At 46.2% G+C, this 11005-nt stretch overlaps 1 long non-coding RNA gene across 2 annotated transcripts; it reads left to right on the top strand.

Annotated features, from left to right (window-relative positions):
- Positions 1 to 7118: 7118 nt before the first annotated feature.
- LOC129385427 (uncharacterized) lies at positions 7119 to 8421 on the top strand. 2 transcript variants are annotated; one of them, XR_008612960.2, is made up of 3 exons: positions 7119 to 7364; positions 7443 to 7583; positions 8316 to 8421. It is a non-coding gene; the product is annotated as an uncharacterized lncRNA (long non-coding RNA). The 2 variants fall into 2 exon arrangements; XR_011895494.1 differs by having other exon boundaries at positions 7119 to 7583.
- Positions 8422 to 11005: the final 2584 nt, after the last annotated feature.

The raw sequence follows: 11005 nt of genomic DNA, 5'->3' as shown, positions 1-11005 counted from the left end.
TGAAGAGAACTTACATTCGAATTGTCTCTTTGAATAAAGGTACCATTTTTCTTTTCGTTCGCGTCGCGCTACATTCGCATTTGTTTTTCTACTTCGCGGGCCGAGAAGTTACATCGACACACAAGACACATCGATTGTAGGAATGCAGTCGCCTAAAAGTTGAAAGAGCAGCACAGCCATAAACTGGCACGTCTACGTAAATTTGTCTTGCGCCAACAAAAGAGAAGGACGACAACACCAAAAGTTTCAGATGCAGTTCACCATCAAGGATTCCGACTGGCAACGGCAGCTCTCCGGATGTCTACTGTTCCAAGTATCCGTGCAGAATAGAATGAATGGCCACTTGATAGGTGCAAGCGTTTCTTTCGCGCACATCCTCTTATAACACTTCGAACCCTTCCTGAACACCTAAATCAACTCTTTACGCAAAACGTCAACTATAAAATGAAGTATAAAATAAGCCCGACAGACTACAATCATCCTTTCGAATGGAAATAAAATGTTCACAGGAGAAGGAATGAGACTCTGAGCTCCACAATAAGCTCTACAGCATTAAACGCATCTTGAGCGAATGGCAGAGTGCCAGAAACTGGATATGGTTCTACGAGGTGGTTCAGTGCCGTCCGGGTATTGCCACACACGCTTAAGCGATAGCCACCTCTTGAGACCCACTGGCCTTTGAAGAGTGCTCCGAACTTATCGTCTATACATTCAGATTAGTTTTCTCTCACGCTCTCTACGGAAAGCCTTCATTTCTCGCCTGTGTTTCCTTCGCCACCCTCACGTAGCAGCTTGTTACGTATCAGTTGCGGTGCTTATTGTTCTTCCACTTCGCATTTCGAAAATATGTCAACCAGAGCAACTGAAACTGAATTGAAACCCGCCGCCAAGCGTCGGAGTTCCAACCACCGCGGGTAAAAAAATTCAGCGTGCCATCGACATCCGGAATCAACGTGGCCAATAAACCCGCAGAATCAACGAACGATGGATGCATATTCCGTGAATTATCGATGTCACTCCTGCTTTCTTCACTGAAAGCTATGCCGGCGTTGTCGCTGGAAACCACCTGTAAGGCCGCTATGGGTAACTCCGCACTTTTTCGGTACGGCCGTCAGAGAAAGAGAAAGATGATAATTTTCTCGAAGAAACTCGAACGCCCAAGTGCCCACGAGCGTGTCCCACAACACGGCCCGGGCCCTCCTCTCCCGGTGACCTTGGCGACAGAGCGCGCGCGTGGACAGACGGTTCGAAAAGGCTCGAGTTCTTTGAAGGAGACAAGGGGGAGAGAAGAAACTTTGGGCACATTGCGATACCTACTCCCTTTCCAACGCCATCGCTCATTGCTAGAATTTTCCGGCCGTCATACAAGAGTGGGCTCGGCGTACTACATATTGCTATTTGGTTTTTAGGTCTGGTTTCGAGCTGTGAACTAGGCAACCCCGGCTTATCGAAAGCCGTGAACTGTGAGCGTTGAGCAAAAGTGTTAAGTTTGTCAGCTTTGGTAGCTGAGCAACAAGTGATCAGTCAGCGTTGGTAGCTCAGTACGAAGCTTTTGTTACTTTTGTGTGTGTTACTGCGCTGTTTTTGAAATGTTATATAAATCAAGTTCTTCTGTTTCTCCGTGTGTCGTCTGTCCATCGTCTGCAAGGATGCCTGCGACACGTCCCACGCCAAATCAGTGTGCACTTCGAGGTAGGTACCGAAGTGAAGAATAAAAAACCATGACCTTTACTCGACCTCTTGGTTCTTTGTACGTACAGACTGCAACACGGCAAGCACGGAGAAGCGATTGGCACGCTTTTTTTTAAGTTTTTACAGCGAAGCCGTTTACCTTTGAACCCGTATGAATGAGCCGCATGTGTGCTATCGTAGAGGGGGCAGGGGGTATGATTGGGCTGGCTAGCGTCTACGTAGTGAACAAAAACGTCTTGCGGCAAAGCCAGCTTTACCGCGAATGCTTTGCAGAAAACGGCAGAAACTCTTGTTTTATCAAAACTATCCCCTTAAATTTATATGACGATTGGCTGCTAAGACGACTCTATCATTACGCCGAGTTTCATTTACTTTTCTTAATTAAATAATTCACAGTGAAGTTGTAAATGTTGTGTAATTCGCGTCTGCTGTCAATACGTAGTGCTGTCCTGGAAGGAAACGGACAGCCACATGTTTGTCTGCTTGGATGAAACTCTTGTCCTTCCAAGTTTCATTAAGCTAATTAACTAAGAAGTATGCTCAATCGCAAATTACCGACAAACTTGTTTTGCTTCAGGCACACGTTTGGCTTTGCTGTCCAACCACGTTCGCACTATGGACTGGGGGCGAATTCGGGAGCACAACGACATCTTCGCTGGCATTCCACCTTCAAAGAGATGATTGGCCCCCAATTTTTTCTCCTAAATCCGGCACACGCTTTTGGCACTCCATTGTTTGGTGTTAGGATGGATAATTGGGCGTGTTGGTTAAGCATGATCTGAAGTGAAAGCGCGACAACGACGTTTGACGAAGAGAGAACACACACAAGGCGCCATTTCCAACAATGTTTAATCAGGAAAAAACGCCCCTATTTTATACTGGGAGCCCAATCACAGTTTCTCAGAGCGCATTTACGTTCAGTTAAAGCAGTTCGTTGCGTGATAGTCATAATGATGCAACACTTACGCAATTTTCGCCTGCGTCAATGATCCTTTTGGCCTCAAATATTAATCGAACCCATTTGTCATGGCTTCTGGCAACCACAGCGCAGGCGTAGAAGTGTGGCTTACATTAGCAATTTCTACAATGAATTGCCAGGTGGCCCTCCCTACCAATGTTGACAGATAGCTCATCAAGAAGGACAGACTTCCCAAAAAGGATGACAAAAGGAAACCCAATCCACACGGCATGGGACCGACCACGTCGGTTTCTGTACCTACTGAGAGTTATTGCCTAAGCGGCACAGGCTCAACATCTGCCACTGTAGCGACTGCCTCCGCCCACGTGCAAAATGTCGGTGAGAATCCAAACCGTAACGTTAAAGCACAACAGAGACGTTACCAACCAAGCTTTGAAACATGCGTACAAATGACTTTCGCATGACGCGTCATTGGACAAAGTATTTTTTTTAGACATGTCGCGCTGCTTGAGAGGTGAACCTTTTTCTTCCAAATACTTCCAGGGATAAAGACTCTCGCTTGACGTTTGTGTAAAATGGGTTTTCTAAGTGAAAGAAAGCTCCTATAAAATTTCGAAGTCATGAGGCTTCGAATGTACACCGTTCACCCATGAAGAAAACTGCAGCTGCGAAAAGGGGGGTGAATGTAGCAACAGACCCGCCGTGGTTGCTCAGTGGCTATGGTGTTGGGCTACTGAGCACGAGGTCGCGGGATCGAATCCCGGCCACGGCGGCCGCATTTCGATGGGGGCCAAATGCGAAAACACCCGTGTGCTTAGATTTAGGTGCACGTTAAAGAACCCCAGGTGGTCGAAATTTCCGGAGTCCTCCACTACGGCGTGCCTCATAATCAGAAAGTGGTTTTGGCACGTAAAACCCCATAATATAATTTTTAATGTAGCAACTTCTTGTGTAATTAGGAAGCAAAAATAAATGAAAGGTGAAAGAAAAGCTCTGATAGCCACATTATTTGCGTTGCAGTACTTAGCATGCCGGGGGCTGGCAGTACATGGTGACCATGATGCTGAAAGTAATCTAAGACAGCTTCTACAACTTCGCGCCAATGAGATTCCAGAACTGCAATCATGGCTTCCTCGAAAGAAGCACAGGTGGCTCTCCAACGACATCTTAAACGAAACGTTGAAAAGTTTGACTCGTGACGTTCTCCGGTCTCTCACAAATGAGGTTCGTCAAGCGGGGCACCAAGAAGTAACCATGGATGAGACAGTGCACATATCTGTCAAGCAGCATGTGTCGATCGGCTTTCGTACATAGTCCAGAAGAACTTCGAAACACATGAGCTCATCTCTCGTGTCATAAGAAGCCAACACACAGATGACACATACAAATGCACAGATGAGCTCATCTGTGTATTTTAAAACATTGCGAACACTACAGCGGCCAGCATTATGCCCTTCTAAAGTACGTCCTTTTGCGTTTTAATCAGCATTGACAATTGGCGCGGGCAATCCTATATGGCATTGCAAATATGAGAGAACAACACGGTGGGCTTGCAAACCCTCATACAACAGGAGGAGCAGCTAGCACTGTACTTACATAGCAGGAAATGAGTCATAAAGTGGAAATGTGTCGCGATTTCCTGGGCATGATATTAGAAATCAGAAATTTTGTTGCGTGCTCTCCAAAGTGCCTAGATATGCTCCAGGCATTTCAGAAAGAAAATGGGAGCGTAAGCTTGCAGAATATTTGTCCTACGAGACGGACGTTATGAACCACTTCTCTGAAATCAACTGTTCAGAAGTATAGGCACCTTATCTCGTTTTTCATGGCCTAGCACCAGAAGAACGGAACGACGCCGCGGCGCTGTCAAGATTCGACACATGCTTGATCCTCAAGCTCCTGATACACGCGTTTTCGCGATGAGAAACAGTAAACGCTGCGATGCACAAAGCAGCACTCGGATATGATAAAGCAGAAAAAATGGTCAAGGCCATCAGCGGGTACTGGACACATTGATTCCTCACAGGGTTACAGGTATCCACCAGAAGTCTGGCAGTACATGACAGAGATAGAGCACCTTTTCACTGGGAATGGTGACAGCACGTACCTGTAGAAGTTCTTCGGGCAAAAACTTGAACGGCTCTGAACGGAGCTGAACGGTTCAACGTTCGCCGAACTATGCTCGTAGATACAGCAATGCAGTGCAATACACCCTTTAAATCTTTTCAGGATTTTGTAAAGATGCCTTCGAAGGATAACCATGAGCAGCTGCGAGATCTTTTGCACGAGATGGCTAAGCTTGTCAAAATTGCTTTGAACATGTCCAAGTCACGTCATGCACATCTGATATTGATTGACTGATTGATTCTTTATTGGTTTATTACCATACATACGATGCGCGGCGAAGGAAAAAGGCAGTCAAGGATGGCTTGAGCGTATCCTTCGCCCCCATACTGGCAGACAGCCCCAGAGGTACACGCATATAAAAAAGGAAATATGGGTTTTGCGTGTCAAAACCGCGATCTTATAAGGCACGCCGCAGTGGGCGACCCTGGAAAATTGGACCACCTGGAATTCTTTAACGTGCCCTAAATCGACATACATGGGTGTTTTCCCATTTCGCTCCCATCGAAATGCAGCCGCCGTGGACGGGATTCAATCCCACGACCTCGGGCTTAGCGGCCCAACACCATAGCCACGAAGCAGCAGTGACGGGTGGCTCACGCATTTTGTTTACATTATCGTACACTTTGACAAAACCTTGAAATGAAACGCATCACTACGTACGGCCCCACATAGAGCGTCATGCATTGGCATACATCACTTCACATCAGCATCTGACGCCAGCATAACACTTCGTTACAACGTACATATTGCAATAGTGGCATTTAACAATCTAATTAAATAATAACGAAAGATAGCGCTAGAGGTAAATCTTAAGCTAGAAAGAACGCGTACAAGGCAGATAATTTACCTCGCGAATATCAATTTGTTTTTATTATGGTCATTTAGTAAGCGCGGAAGTTGGGAAGCACTTGTCGACTACAGCCAGTGCGACGAATAGTTTCGATGCCTACGTCGCGTCAAAACGTACCTGAGGTGTACTATGGGACAAGCGCGGTGAAATGACATAGCAGTTCTCCATAGGCACAAAGAGCTCGCCGGCGAAATAAATCTAGGTGACGTCGCGGACGGGTTTATTCAGAGACCAACTGTCTGTCGAAACACATTCTCAATTGTGCGGTAGCCTTTCTATAAAAAGACAGTGAATTTCACCACAGTATAATGAGCCAGCTTTATTCATGCTGTCACAGCACCTGATTCTACTTTATCCTTCGTTATTAAAGTCACTGCCCTTCGAGAATCGCTCTTGCCGTTTTGTTTTGTAACGATTTTCGTACTTCGCTTACATTTTTGAAAGGCGAAGCGTTTGCCATTCTTCTTTAAATTTTATATTGTTAGCTCATTTGGTAAGTGTTTGTATTCTCATTGTTATTACAACTCAAGGAGTTTAAAGTGTCTTTTTAATTTTCGAATTTGTGGAAATGCTTGTATTGTTCAGTGGTTTAGAATGAAGGTTTTCTAATGAGTTTGTAATATTCAAAGTGTTTGCTTCTTGAAGAAATGTTCTCGTTGCCCAGTGTTTCTCAGTCACCTTGACTAAGGGCGTTATGAAAATCTGCCAAGAGTTTACGTGTTTTCCACTTCATTTTTTCATTTGTTTATTCACTACCTTAAGAATAATATGTTCCTTCTTTTAGCACATTCACACGACTTTAGAAATAAATAAAACTAATGTTCGCATATATTGCCTCACCGCCTGTGGATATCTTTTGCCAAGGAGCATTCACGGGGTTGGGGGGAGAAGGTAATGAAGAAAGAAGAAGGAAAGGAATTAACACAGGCTTCCAGATTACGCGGCGCACAAGTCACATCCTTTGACCTGGGGCACGAACGCTGCTGTTGTTGATGATGATGATTTATTGGCATCCCATTTGAAATGGGGCGATGACAAGTAGTCCCCTACCCTGCTGGACTAAGCCAGGCCCAGCTACATGCGCCATACAGCAGATACATGCAACTGCTAAATACATGTCGGGACACTTGCTGGAATACCAGGCCACTGCGATGTAATGTTTGCACGTATCGGCGTTACGCGGCGCGTGTATCACACCGCGTGGCAAATGCTACCATACGATGGCAATGGTTATGATGATGATTTATTGGCATCACCTTTCAAAGGGGAAGGTGACAGTCACCTAGGCTGCTCGATTTAGTAAGGTATGCGATATGTGTTTTTCATTATAGTATATTTGTAACATCTCCTCAATCATATTTTTCTTTGACGAACCTTCTCTATCTACCTTGTGCCAACAGCTATGCAGCTGCTACATGGCGTGCCACCTGGTGCAATAATATGCAACAGCAAGAGAAAGCGTGCACGTGTCGACGCTATGCGGCGTGCATCTCACATCGCGGGTAGTGTTCCTGTATAGACGTCAGACTCTGGAGTTTTGCATAGTGTTCCTGTATATGCTCCCGCAGGGAGCAGAGTTGCGCATACCTTTTCCGGCGCCGCTCGCACCGCTATTCGCGGAGCGCGATCACGTGGTGCAAAATGACGTCAAATGATCAACTGCGCGCTCCGAAGCCAACTTTACGGAAAGGGTGTGACTCGTTTCTGTCAGTGCCATCGAAATTGCAATCAGCGGACCGTCGAGCGCGCGTAGCAACGATCGGCTCCGGGTTGCAGGTACGGTATTCGAGGATATTATGTTAATGACTTTGGTGAAGTGCTACGAAGCAGATCATTTTGACACTTGTATTCCAGTGTGACGGGTTGCAGCGCACCAAACTACGCAAATCGCACGGAAGGTGGCAGAGATTTTTACGCGGTGCCGTGCGGACTGACGAGACCGGCCGGCTCCGAAAGGGACCAGGATATGCGAGGTCCGTTCGCCTGTTTACAGAGGTGAGTTCGGCTTGTTTACACTAAAGCGGCATTTGTCTCGAGTAACACTCGTGCACACGCTGAAATGCGTACGCCTGGCATGAGAGGTTCCTTACTTGTGCAATTTTTGGTGCATATGTGCAGCACGACACTGACGCGGTACAAAGGAAGGACGACACGTCTGTGTCGCGCTGCACATATACGCCAAGAATGTTAACTTACGAACTCGCTCAATTCACTTTGTTGCTTATACGATTGTTCTGACTATGCGGCTCCAGAAAAGTGTATTCAGAACAGAGTAAATACTAGCAGGTAGAATTTGTCCGCTGCACCCTGGCTGTTCTCTGCTCCGTTTTCCGTTCTCCGTTTCTGCTCCGTTGGCGTTCTGCTTTTTCCTGTAAAGTCGATTGATGTGCTGGTGTTCATTGTATTGTAGTAAGCGAAAACACCGTGCGCTCCCGCTTAAGAGACAGCTGCGATAGCTTCAGCATTTACCGCCCGCAATACGTTGCTTGTTCGATCAGCCTTAGTCGACGTGAGGAATGTGAAATTATGTTTGTACGTTTTATAAGCGCTGTGTTATAGTAAATTAACCTGAGTAGTATGAAGAGATAAAAATAAATTTGCTGTCATATTACAGTCTGCTCTGCAATGTGTGAATAATTATTTTGCCAGTTTGCCTTCTTATGTGAATAGTCCAATAAAAATAACCTGCTAATAAAATAACCTCCTAATAACTTGTCGCCTTTCCAGTTGCTTTGAATTCTGCCCCCCAAGGCTCCAAGAACCAGCACTCATCCCCTGCTGCCACCAGCCATTGCTCATCCATTCCCTTGTACGAAATAAATTTGATCTAGAAGCTCATGCATATTGAATCTTTTTCCACTTGCAGATTTGGTACTACAAGGGAGCTGCTATGTTTGCGGTATGAATCGTAAAAATAATCTTTGCATAAGATGTGCGCACGTGAACATTTGAAATTCGTTTAAATTTACGTGTCTGCACCGCATATGCCGAAAACGTGCAGCTGCTGTGGACGACGTTTAGTGATGAATGACGGTCAACAGTCACTGACATGATTGCAGGCAGGATAGTTCTGTTGGCGACATTCATTATTCGTCTCTTTCGGTAGCAAAAATGTGCTCACAATTGTCTACCACACGTGTGTGAAGTTTTCTTTAAACACCCTTTAAAGCATTTCTTGCCTTCCGTCTCCGCGAGAAAGCTTCCTATGCACGCTGAAAAACATTGCACTGCTTTTTGTTGCAAGGTAAAGCGCGTTTGCACGCGAAATTTTGAGCTGTTCGAGCCACTGGCGTAGTGAGGATTTTATTTCGAGGGATCGAGGGGGTCCTCTTCTTTACATGTAAATTCGTGCGTGTGTTTGTATGTGTGCGTGTATATATGTACACACAAACAAAATATTTCGGGGGGTTGGCACCTCTGCGGCTACGCCAATCATTCGAGCTTAGCCTGCATTAAAAAGTTGTATCTTGCTCAACGCTTGCGTGCAGTTGCCGCATGTAGCTCGCGACAAGCAGACAATAAAAAGAAAAAAAAATGGAGCACCGCGCGGCATTTGCCTCCTGCGGGCGCGAGCAGTGGCTCCACTGCAGAGCTGGATCATAAACCGGACCTATGCGCAACTCTGCTCCCTGCGGGAGCATATACAGGAACACTAGTTTTGCACGACGCGTAGCGCCACCTGCCGGTGCGAAGAGGCAGTAATTGAGTAGTGCGAAGCCCGACTCCATTGCTAAGTTGCCTATGTAACTAGCGACTGCGAAACAACGATTTAACTAGATTTGGTCTGTATTGCGAGTGTTTTGCGTATTTAACACCCAGACAGAGAGCTATGAATTTCTACGCTAGTCGGACGCGCCGCCGAACTGCCATAAAGCGCTTGCTGGCTCTCTCTTCAGACTGATGCAGGAAACTACGGCAACCGCGATAGCTACGCGAGCTACGAGGAAATGCCGCAATCGACGCTACTGTTGTGTTGTAAATTGCAATGAACGTGAAGGACTGAATAACAACGTTCAGTTTTACCGATTTCCGTCGCGATCGTATGAAGGGGAAAGGCGAGAGCACTGGATACGGGCCGTTCAACCTGTTGGGTAATCGAAAAACTTGCATTCCCCACAACACAGCGGCTCGCATGAGAAAGTGCGACAATTTCGTTCTGCTGTAATTGTGTTGCGTAGCCCTGACTGAGGACCGTGGTAACCAAGCGAAAACTTAAGAATCTGCAGCCGCCACTTCGTTGGCAACAGAAAAAACAACGTTGCGAACCATCCTGCCTATGTGCGATTGATATTTACACCTGTTAACAGACGTCCGTCTCTGCTTGACTCAACAAGTGCAACGGATAGATTTGGCAGGTCAGTTTAACCAAACATTTTGGTTCGTTTATGAATTCAAAATCCTGTTCTAGAGCATCGTTGTATCGCGAGCTCATTTCTACTTTCGGTATGTTGTATGTCCTGCGCCGATACAACAAGCACGTTTGGCAACGTGCTGATCCTGCTGGATTGCGTTTTTCAAATGTGAGCAAGAAAGTTGCTGTAGCAGCACTGGATGAGTAATTGCAAAGTAACGCACGTGTGTAAAAAAATATCGCGTTTATTTAATTTATTTGTGCACGCTTGTTGCTCGAAGCGTCTGCGAAAAGTTCAAAGGTACTGAGCGATGCTGTAGCTCCTGCGACAAAGAAAGATGCGGCGCGTAGGCACTGTAGGAAGCTTACTTTCGTTATGATCGCACGCTGTTAAATTTGCTGCCTTGGAAAACGTTTTCTGTTTGCTGCCCTGAAAAAGGCTATGGAAGGATTTACTCTCTGTAAATATTTGCAAGAAAAACATTACTGTAATAACATGCATAAAAATATAGGAGATACCTAAGTCTTGTGTTCAGGACATTTTTAATATGGAACCACTTTGAAAAGCTTAGATTGTTATGCTGATATGCCTTTAAACAAACCTGATGCTCTCTGTACTTGTGAGCTGCAACACGCCGAAATAACACCTAGCTGAGACTTCTTTTATATTGTACACGTACTTCGCCCTGCTGAGCTTCCTCCCTCTCCGGAGAGTGGATGGGCGGAAGAAGCTTTCTAGCTCCTTGATTTTTAGGAAACCGTGCCTCAATACAACCGAACGCGGAGGGTCCATTGTGGCCTATGCACCTTCGCTTGTGGACAGCTCTTTTTTGCACTACTCAGTTCGCGCCAAGTCTGCGATGGGGGCACTGGTGACGGGTTTTTCCGCAGCGCCGCCTGGGCAGAGTCTGAGGCCTATATGCTCTCGCAGGAAGCAGGCTGGCGCTCAACGTTTCCGGCGCCGCTCGCACCACTATTCGCCGAGCGTTGTCACGTGGTGCAAAATGACGTCAAATGTTCAACTGCGCCGCTGAGAAGCCAACTTTAAGGAAGCGATGCCGACTCG

Source organism: Dermacentor andersoni, chromosome 7 (genome assembly GCF_023375885.2).
Source record: "Dermacentor andersoni chromosome 7, qqDerAnde1_hic_scaffold, whole genome shotgun sequence".
Taxonomy (NCBI): Eukaryota; Metazoa; Arthropoda; class Arachnida; order Ixodida; family Ixodidae; genus Dermacentor; species Dermacentor andersoni.
Note: the sequence above shows the minus strand (reverse complement) of the source record. Positions and strands in the feature narration are given on the sequence as shown.